The following is a 10,864-nucleotide window of genomic DNA, read 5'->3' as shown; positions in this document are numbered from 1 at the left end:
ATGGTGGCCCGTATATAATCGTGGGCGGTTGTTGAGGTTGGGTTTGTGCCCCAAGGGTCAGCTCATATTTACTCCTCCACGTGCGTAACGGTTCCGGCCCGCCCAAAAATCATGGGGTCTGCCAAGTATGGGGGGAGGGGCGGGGGCTAGTGGCGCGCCCCTCCAATATTACATATATGATAAGGATTGGGGTGGCGGGGTTCATGGCCTGCCACACCCCCTGCCCCCGCCCCCTTTTTTAATAATTTTTTTAGTTATAAAACAATATGGCCATTTTTTAAAATTCGGAATTTGGACTGAAGGAGATGATTTAACGAGGCGACAATTTGGCTCAAAATCTTACTGGAGTTGGCCAGATTCTGTCTGCCAGAAAACTTCCAAATTGTGTCTCCATTAAGCCTGCCCAGTCAGCAAAAGTCAACCAAAACTTTGACTGCCTCTATCTTCCTCATCCGGACTCGGATTGGAGTGTTGTTCGCACCGTTGGAATCAGGGCGACGAGCACTTGGATCTGATTTCAAGTTAATCGACTTTCCACCACTTTGAATTTTGAGCCTTTTCCGTGCCACTGGTGTTTAGAGATCCATCTGGATCACCAGGTCTTTAACCCTTCCCCCTTTCTATCCTTTCTCTATAGAGTCTAGTTTTAATTGGAGTTGTCTATAATGCGACTTTTTGGAGATTCCGGTGACGGAATCCGGCGGAAGAAATTGAGGTTAAATCTTGATTTGTTGCAGTTAAAATGGTTTTTTAACTGCATATTTGGATTCAGCACCCTGGAAAACCCCTGGGACGCTTTCATTGTGCAGAAACTAGCTATCAAACCTGCGATTCCAATAAATTCCTGCCGGATTTCGACCGGAAAAACCTGCCAGAAAAACTTTCAAAAAGTCGCGTTATAGACAACTGCGTTTTAATTACTTTTTTCCTTGAAAAAATGTAATTATATTATCAATTGAAATACAATTACATTTTGTAGATACATGTCCAACATGTATTCAAATAGGATCACTTGGATCCATCACATAAGTGGCCTACAACTCTCATAACTGAGAAAAAAAGAAAAGAACTAGCTAGATTGCCTAACGACTTGTATAATTATAGAAGTCATCCACTTTTCATTCTTCCCCTTCTTCATTTTTACTCCTTATAGACCCTTGTGGCAGGTTGGATAATAACTAAAGTCGAATCCCTTGGATTTGTTGTAGGGGTGAGCTCCTTTTCTTATTTGGAGCTCTCATATACATGGGATCTTTTAGTTCCCAATATCATCTCATTCTTTAGTTTTGTTGCTTTGTATATTGCATGTATTAGTGTGACTTCCATATCTATGTTTTGGTTCAGATCTGTTGTCTGTGGAGGGGGCTACTCCCATGTTGTTATTTCATTCATTTCCTTGTGTTTTTACTTGGGGGTTCCCTTTGATCCATTTCTTCTTCATCATCAAAGGGAGGAGGATCGTGGGGTTTCTAGTTCCTTGTTTTGTGCCACTATCTTTACCTCTTATTTGCTGGTTTTTTTGCAAGAGGAAAACTATATTGTAGATGCCTGATTTGGTTGCATACACGACATTTGAAGTCTATATTTTCATAATCTAGACTCTGTGTCTAGTGGAAGTGTCTTTTGTTTAGTTGGTTGTGATCTAACAACCCTTTATTGAGGTCAATCTCCACACAAATGTGAGCATATGTGAAAATCCCCATTGTTATTCTCTCACTATTTGTTTCGATAAAAACTTCGAGTGCATTTCAGATGCCTTCAAGAACAAGATGGTGTTGAAAGGGAAGTGGGAATTAAGCAACAAAACCTAGACTGGCATTTTTGTTACTTCCATTGTTGATGATTCGACTTATAGGAACCAGGGTGTAATGAATAACCCAACTCTTCCCTAGAGCTAGGTCCTTCCTTAAAAGAAGATTGCCAAAAAAATTTAGAGGCCCTTAGGTTTGGGCCAACTAAAATTTTCTGGCAATCTTCTTTTGAGGAAGGGTGTACAATGAAGAAACCCTTCGAGAATAAGTAGATGTCACATTCTTTAGTCTAGTTTGTGTATATCCATTGCTATAAATCCTTAGGTTTGGGCCATAAACCATTAAATCTACAAATAATGACCTCTTTATGAAAAAATGAGAACATTTTATTTACTTGTGAGCTCTGGATCTCGATCTGTGGTTGTTTTTCCATCTTCTCCACTATGTAAGGTTTGAGATATGTCCTAGTTGGGGTTGTGGCCTTAGCATGTTTTTCTCTCCCTCTGATAGCTTCTTTGTAGGAGGCTGAAGTGCCAAGTCTTGATTCTCCATGTAAAATTGATACCGACGATAGAGTAAAGCCTCTGCTTATTTTGTATTCTTTGAGGGTATTCTTGTCTTGAAGGATTTTCCCTTGTGAAATGAGCCTTTTCTTAGCTAATGGGGGACCCTCCCGATGATGTATCATGTATTTGTCATTCTCCATTAAATCCTCGTCATGGACCCAAATTAATATGGATTTGACAGACAAGGTTTTTATGAGTATCTATAAAGTCCTCTCCTCCTACTTCTGATCTAAATTTGCTTAGATATGGGCTCTAGAAAGTGGAAAAATACATAGGTATTGGCATGCACAACTAGATCCATGCCCAAAATCTCATCAGGGTTGGATTGATTCTTTTAACCCCCCTACCAACCTTGAAAAGGGGGGGAAAGGATATTTTCAGATAGTTCGACTATAGTTTTTAGGCAACAAGGCCATTCGAGGAGTGAGAGCTCCCATGCGACATAAAATAGAATAGGGGAAAAGAGGAGGATAGATCTAGGCCTTGATTGGATAGAATTCCATATCCATTTCAAAGAAAATGTAATGCATCCAGTGAAAATATTAAGGCCCATTACTTGTCTTCATGGCTTAATCATGAGTACAAAACAAAACCAAATTTGCGTGGAGACAGTGCATCTTAGGTGTCTCATGGCCACAAAGACCAAAAAAGAATAACTAAAACACCTCATAGAACATGCATGTCACAGTCACCGAAGGTTATCCATGCCTCTGCCATATATACGATCTATAGAAGCTATTCTAAGGCTTTGGTCCTTCTATACAAGTTCAACTAGAGCCTAGGCATAATTTATTTTTGGAATGACAGGGTGATCACTTTCTATCATGAAAAGTTTATGTGAAATAACATGATTTAAACCTCATCCTCAGATGCAAGGCTAGAAGCTCCTTGCAATTTTCAGCCCATCGTATGAGGAGGGATTCATCCTCACTCCATTTCCAATCCTCACAACATCCAACAAACATGAAATCAATGGTAGTGCCTTTAAAGGTCCACAAAGTACCTCCATTTTATCAATATATTGAGTCCAATTTTGATCTTGATAGGACATCATATTTATTATTGTTTTTTTATGCTTTCTATGGATAATCATTTTGCTTTTTTTTGTTGGTTACCTTTTATTTGTGACTTGAGCGAAACCATCTTGGTCCCATTTTCTTTGAGGCCTTGATGGATGCTAAGGCATATTTAAAGGGCACTCTCTAAATAAATGACAATGTTCATGGCATTTTCTGCACTATAATTTTATATGCTTATAATCCATGGGATGAATCAAGAGATTACCTTGATAATTTAGGGATATATTTGCCAACAATGGCTTGGAGACATTCATATACACACTTATTCATGTGGAAGAAGCATACCTTTTATGTCAACCTTGGGTTAAATTCCCATGTAAATAAATAATGTATGGACATTATTAAAGAAAACATCAAACCAAGGTCATGGAACACATATTCCAAGTTGAATGAAGGGAAAAACATTACATTGGGATCCACTTGTGGTTAATAATTTATTGGCTATGGAAATTGGCATTAACAAGAGGCAAAAGGAAATAAATGGCAAATCAATTATTACAAGCCAACAATGACATGAGGCAAAAAGGCAAAACAAATAAAGAAAAATGAAAGAAATTCCAATTCAGCGAGTGGGGAAGAGAAAGAGACAAGAAAATGATAAAAATAGTAAAAGGATATGCATTCAAGGAAAAATTAAGAAAAAAGAAAAGAAAATAAAAGAAAATTGGAGAGAGAACATTCTCACATCTTTTGGCAACGGAAAGGAAAAAGAGAGAGAAGTTAGAGCACTTGGGCATAAGCAAGACAAGCAAGGAAAGGAAGCAACTTAAGAGGAATTCAAAGGGCAACCAAGAAGCAGGCTTGAACAATAGTCTTTAGAGGAAATTTCTAGCTAGTAGAAGGCTTGAACAACAACAATAAGAAGGTGTTAACAACAACAAGCAAGGGAAGAAAATAGCTAAGGGTTTTTGCAGGTAATAGTGTGCATATTTGTTTTATATTGTTGGGATTTGAATGCATGGTTCATGCATTGGTTGCTGGTTATTTTTGTTGTCATGGCACGAAGATTTTCCTAGATTAACAATCATGTACAACCATGCCTCATGCCATTTACTGGATAGCCATGATGTAGTGGGTTCCCTGAAACTTGTTTGGTTGAGCTTTGGATGCCAATAGGTTTTGGATGTTAGGTGAGGTGGTCTCAAGAAGATCCCACGGGTTGAGGGTGGAGATGGTTTTCTCTAGGTGAGCCCTTTGACAATTGGGTGGAGATAGGAAAAATCCTCTCGGTATGGTGAAGAAATTATGAGGCATCCAAGCTTGTATCAACTTTGGTGATTTTTGGAGCTTTCCTTAGGTGAAATCACTATGGCTTGAGGGTGGAGGTTGTTTTCCTATGGATTCCCTGTATGGTTATGTTTTGGTTTATCCCATGTAATCCCAAATTCAGGCTTGGAATATGGAACAAGGGTGATTAGGCGGGAAGAAAGAATTGGTTCAACCCAATCTAAGGTCAAGTGGAATGTGGAAGTCCTTATCTTGGTTGGCATTCTGCATATGTTAATATGTGGTATTATTTAATGAAGACCAATGTGTTGGTTAACTGACTAGTTTGTCATGGCTCCATTATGTTTAAGTACATGCTACATGCATGGTGTATTTATTTTTGTATGAAGTGCTCTTGTTATTGATCTTTCTCATGGTTTTGACAAGTTCAAGGATATTTTAAATGGATGCATGAGCTAATCTGTGTTGTATTGCAGTTAGTATGAGAGGGCAACATGCCTTTTTGATGGATTTTCTGATAAAACCATTGAAAATAGTAAACAAACTACATCCATGACATACAGGTACCATGGTCACAAAATATTTGTAAAAATGAATAACATGTGTTGGGAAAGCATGAGTAAGAACAAAGCCTAAAACAGAGCATGAAAACCTATAAACTTTGTTGATAGAGTTCTTGAAAGATCTAAGCAATTGGTTGAATGTTGGACCTAAATCTTTAGAACAAGTTTTGTGGCCGCATGCACAGAGCTAGGAAAACTCTGCTGCAACCGCATTGAAGGAGGGTTGTCTGTGTGGTTGGAGGCCCATGACAACACTGACAGACTTGACTCCATGTGGCTTGATGGGCCCTAGAATTGTCTATTTTATTAGGCCCATTTGATTATTTTGAGACACTTAAAACATGTATTTGACCCCCTTACTTGCACATCATAGAGTTAATTCGTAGTATTAATGGGTTCTTAGGAATTTGGTTTATCCTTGCTTATTATGTGCCTAATATTATTTATTGTGCAAAATATAGTGAGAATATTATGCAGATTATGAAGATTTGGAGGGTGAGATAATTTAGGGACTTTCTCCCTGCTGCAGGAAGAACAATATTGGAGAATAAATGAATAATATATGATTAAATTATTGCACAAATTCTGGAGCTCTAGTGATTGAGAAAATCTAGGAATGTGTTCCCTGTCATTTAATGTATATTCCTAGTGTTGAGAACCAGATACACTATTTGAGGGATTTTGGAGGGTAAATCTTCTTCCTTTCAAGGAGAATGGTTCCTCACCATTTTGTATAAGTACCAATTCGAATTAGCCTTTAGGGGCATGTATTTATTAGTTTTCTTGTGGAGAAAATTTGTTGTTTAACAGCTCTATTTTCATTTCTAACAGGGATGTACTTGGATTGATTCAAATATTGAAGTTTGGTGCCATTTTTAGCTTCTAAAGTTTGGTTTCTTCCATATGACTTTGAGTTTCCTTATGCTTGGCCATCCTAGGAGCCTCAAATCCATCTTGTACAATTTATTTATTTCCTTTGAATGCCTTTTTAACTTGCATCTCTTATTTCTGCATTTACTATTCATGTTTCATTTGTTGTAGGTTACATTGGTTAAATGATTGAAGTGAGTTTTATTTCAATTTATTTAAATATTCACAAGCATGATGCATCCTTATAACAACTTTGAAAAGTCACATTCATCATTGAGCTACTTGGATTGGTCTACCAGTTCACAAATCTAGAATTTTTGGAAAATCCCTTGTAGCAAAATAGTAGTAATTTTCTGCAATTTTTTAGAACATGTTAATCAGCTTCATTTGAGTTTATTCCACTTGTATTGGTTCATAAAAACATTCAAGTTGATAAAAAAATTTACCCCATAGCATTTTCACTTGATTTGGTTAGGAATTTGGTAGGTAGCTCACTAGTTCTTGAATTTCCGGTTTTTAGAGTAGTAATTTTTTGCTATTTTTTAGCACATGTTAACAGGGGTATTTTGGAGTGATTCCACTTGGGATAGAGCCCTAAGACATCCTACTTAATAATAATAATAAAATTCCCATCCCATTTTCATTTGATTTACTTGGTCATTGGGCAAGTTATCTTGCTCCTGTAGCAAAACAGGGCCTCTTGTAGCATTCATGTAGCATGTGTAAAATTGACTAGATCTACTCCAAAAGCTTGGTTTCTGTCCCTTAGACTTGAATAATGACCTCTAGGATTTTAACCATGATTGAGTAAGACTAGAAACCTCTTAAGCCTTGCCTCTTCTCCATTGCAATTCACCTCTACAGTTCTAGTTAGTGGACAAATTCATGACTTGAAGAGCATAATGACGATTTTCATGATTACCTTATGAACTATGTTGACAAAATCTATTTTGAATGCAGTGATTGAATAATTATTTCATGATTAGGTTTTGTTTCATACATCTTAAGCTATGGTTTCCATTTCCAACATTGTTATTTCTATTGCATAGACTAGGTTTCCTTTTGATGCAACAATTACATTTTGCAAATAGAATAACATTTACATTCATGCAAGTAGGTTAACCTTTACATTTATGCAAAGTAGAGTAACATTTCCATTCCTACAAATAGATAATCATTTCCATTTCTGCAATTAGTTTAGGCTTGATTCCATGATATTCACTTCATTGCATTAGATCAACGAAAGAAGGACACATTGCATGCTACACATATAGTGCCAACACCTCTTAAGTTTGTACGAACCTCGAGTTGATAATTTAAGTTGGTAGCCTTGGGAGTTGCAACATTCTTGTTGCAATACTGGGGCTCATCACAACTGAGGAGTGAACTAGGTCAAAGATTGGTCCAAGCTTAGGGAAAATGGTCACCAAGGAAAATAAGCTGATAACAAGGTGATCATGTGACCCTAGGTGTTTGAAATCAATTCTGGGTAAGTTAGACCTCATTTTCGTAATTGCTTTTTGGAAGTTGGGTCATGTGTAGTAACTCTCAACTCATATTTACCCTGGTAAGCATGTTAAAGTGGGTAAATGTGGGGTGGGGTGTTACACCTTCCTTCTTTTGTAGTTTCTAAAATCATTACAAATTCTGCCATCACATTTCTTATTCCTTCAAGTATTTCTTGATCCCAAAACTCCTAAAGTAGTGGGTATAATATGATCTAGATTGGTGTTGTAGTGAATTCCTCTCTATCGGGGCTGAATATCTTTTGTCCAAGAGCACATTTATAACCCTACAAAAAAAAAATTAAAAAAAAATTGGTCTATTTTGAAAAACCATATTCCTATGCTCAAGATTTTTAAAGATGGTCGTGAAAAAATCCTTTAGACCCTAGTTTGAGTTCGATATTTCCTTTTGTTTGCTAATGCTTTTGGATCCACCATATTAGGAACCTATAAAATTGTTGATTACTACATGTTCTTGCATATATTGTTTCTTCTTCTCTATTATTGTGGAAATATTTCATATTTGGAGATTGTTTTAGCTTGAGGGATGAAAGACCCCATCTTTTGTTGTTGTGGGCCATTTCCTACTCTGAGATTGTATTGCTATTGCCTTTGAATATGAAGTCGGTTCTATTTTACTCTATCGGAGGGTTGTTGGTTGGAATTTTACCATTCTAGGTAATGGAGGATTTGTGCAATGATCACTAAAAGCTTCCCTTTGCCACTACATTGCAGTAGGAGGGGGTTAATTCCCCTCTTAGGGAGACACCATGGTGGCCATGATCCAAAAAGACCAATGGTTTCTCGAAAAACCCTAACTCATAAAGAAAAATTGATCACTTTCCAAGACTACATGTTAATTGTAAACGCATGACCCCTCCATGGTATCCTTGGTGATGACTAATGGGATAATATGTCTTTTTTTTGTGGAGCAAAAATTGTATTGCCTTCAAAAGAAGAAATTACATGATAAAACTAGAGAGTTTAGATTAATCATTCTATTGAAATAAGTTTTCATTGATGTCAAAGGTTGTCCTAATGAAAGAGAAAGTTACATATTCAATTAGCACATTTCAAAATATTGTTTTTGGATTTTTGATACTCCATTTGGATACCTTATATTTGAATGCATTTTTACTCCATTTATCTAGCTTGAATGGAAGCATAGCATATATGGTTGAAAATCCTATTTCGAGGCTTTTCCTATTATATGCAACTTCCTCTAACTTCTAATGGTTGAGGAGATATTATTTTTTGAATATTCACCATACATTCTACCATTTGCACAAGTCAATCCAGTTAGTTGACAAGTCGGTCCAACCAGTGGACAAGTAGACCCAACCAGTGGATAATCGGTCTAGTCTAGACCCTGAATTCTCTATAAATAAGTGTGACAAGAAGCATTTCAAGTTATTCACTCAAGAAAATTCACGTATGTTCAAAAAAGCAAAGAACAGAAGGGATTATAAGGTTCATACCTCATGAACCAGAAGTGAAGAGGAGTTGATTTGGAGAGGCTTTGTGGGGAAATATTTTTGGCATACTTTTTGAAGGTTTCAACCTTATTTTAGGGCCTATTCAAGTTGAGTTTTGTTGATAAGGAGGATGAGTTCAAGGATCATTTGTGAGGGAAGTTTTGTTGCTAAGAAGGTCATGTTTGGGAAACTGAGTGCTTATGTGAAGAATAGAGGAGAAAATGCCACGAGGGAATACTTTCCTTGACTAATATTGAATCTTATACAAGCTTTGGTGTTGACAAATAAGGGAGTTGGTGCTTCCTTTCAATTGGTGTTGATAAACAAGGGCGTTGGTGTTGATAAATCAATGAGTTGGTGTTGATAAACCAGGGATTTAGTGCTTCCTTTTAGTTGGTGTTGATAAACCAAGGTTTTGGAGATTGCTTTCAGTTGGTGCTGATAAATTTGATTATACTACAAAAATTGTGGTTTTCTCCCGGTTTGGACTTCCACACAAAAATCTTTTTGCTTTGTATATTGATGTGCTTTGCTTTATATCTGTGGATGCATTTACAAGTTTTTGAAGTTAAAAATTGTTAATACTGATTCACCCCCCCCCTCTCAATATTGTTGAATATTCCAACAATTGGTATTAGAGTGGGTTCCTTCAAAAATAGTTTAACCACTGGAAGGTAGATCTTAGTGAGACTCATGGAAAAGCAAGCATAATACATCAAACATGGTCTACCATTGTTTGATGGAAAAAATATTCCTTTTGGAGCATAAGGATGAGATTGTTTTTACAAGAACAAGGAGTTTATGTTTGGCAAGCTATTCTAAATGAATACAAGGTATCCGCCTATCCTCCAACAAATCCGGTTGGAAGAAGAATCTACGAAAGTAATTCAAAGGCTACGTGTGCCATTCTAGGGGGTTAACAAGATCAAAATGTTTCAATGTTATGCATTGTGAATCAGTAAAAGAAATATGGGACAAGCTCAAGAATGTGTATGAAGGAGATGAAAAGGTCAAAGGTCCCAAGCTTCAAACTTATAGAGGATAGTGTGAACACCTAAAGATGAAGGAAGATGAATTCATTGCAACTTGTTTTCTCCGTGTTGATGAGATTATGAATACTAGGAGAGGACTTGGAAAGAAGATCGTAGATACATTCATTGTTCAAAAGAAACTAAGATCTCTCCCAATGAGATTTGATTCTAGAATATTAGCTTTAAAAGAAACACAAGATCTAGCAGCGTTGAATATGAATGAGCTACATGGAATTCTTATAGCATATGAAATGAGGACAAAACAGGAAAATCCATCTAAATGGGAAGCAACTTTTAAGGTCTCCAAGAAGACAAGGAAGAACAAGAAAAAGTAAAAAAATAACCTCTAGTTGTAGTGATGATTCAAGTGATGAAGAAGATCCCAACTTTGTGAGAAAGTTCAAAAGAGGAACCGACAAATATAAAGGTAAGCTTCCTTTATTTATTCTTTGAATGTATTAGAATTGGTCATTATGCTTCTAAATGTCCTTTTGCAAAGGGGTTAAATGTAGAAATTTTGAATAATATGACACATATTCACAGAGATTATCTCGATTATACACTATTGCGGAATACATGCATAATACATAACCTCCTCTACGTTGATCATCAATTTACAGAAGCAGAAACAATAACATGCGCACATAGAAGCATCAATCGCACATATCAACACAGTATTTTCTCGGGGAAAGCATCTCGCTAAAAACCCCAAATATCTGTATATTATATTGATTGAGAAAATGTAACAAACATAATATAATACTCCTCACAAGTACTCAGTACTATCTCCACCTGTT

The sequence above is a fragment of the Pinus tabuliformis genome, chromosome X (assembly GCF_031772625.1).
Source record: "Pinus tabuliformis cultivar Carrire ecotype Pingquan chromosome X, CPIR1, whole genome shotgun sequence".
In the NCBI taxonomy this organism is placed as follows: Eukaryota; Viridiplantae; Streptophyta; class Pinopsida; order Pinales; family Pinaceae; genus Pinus; species Pinus tabuliformis.
Note: the sequence above shows the minus strand (reverse complement) of the source record.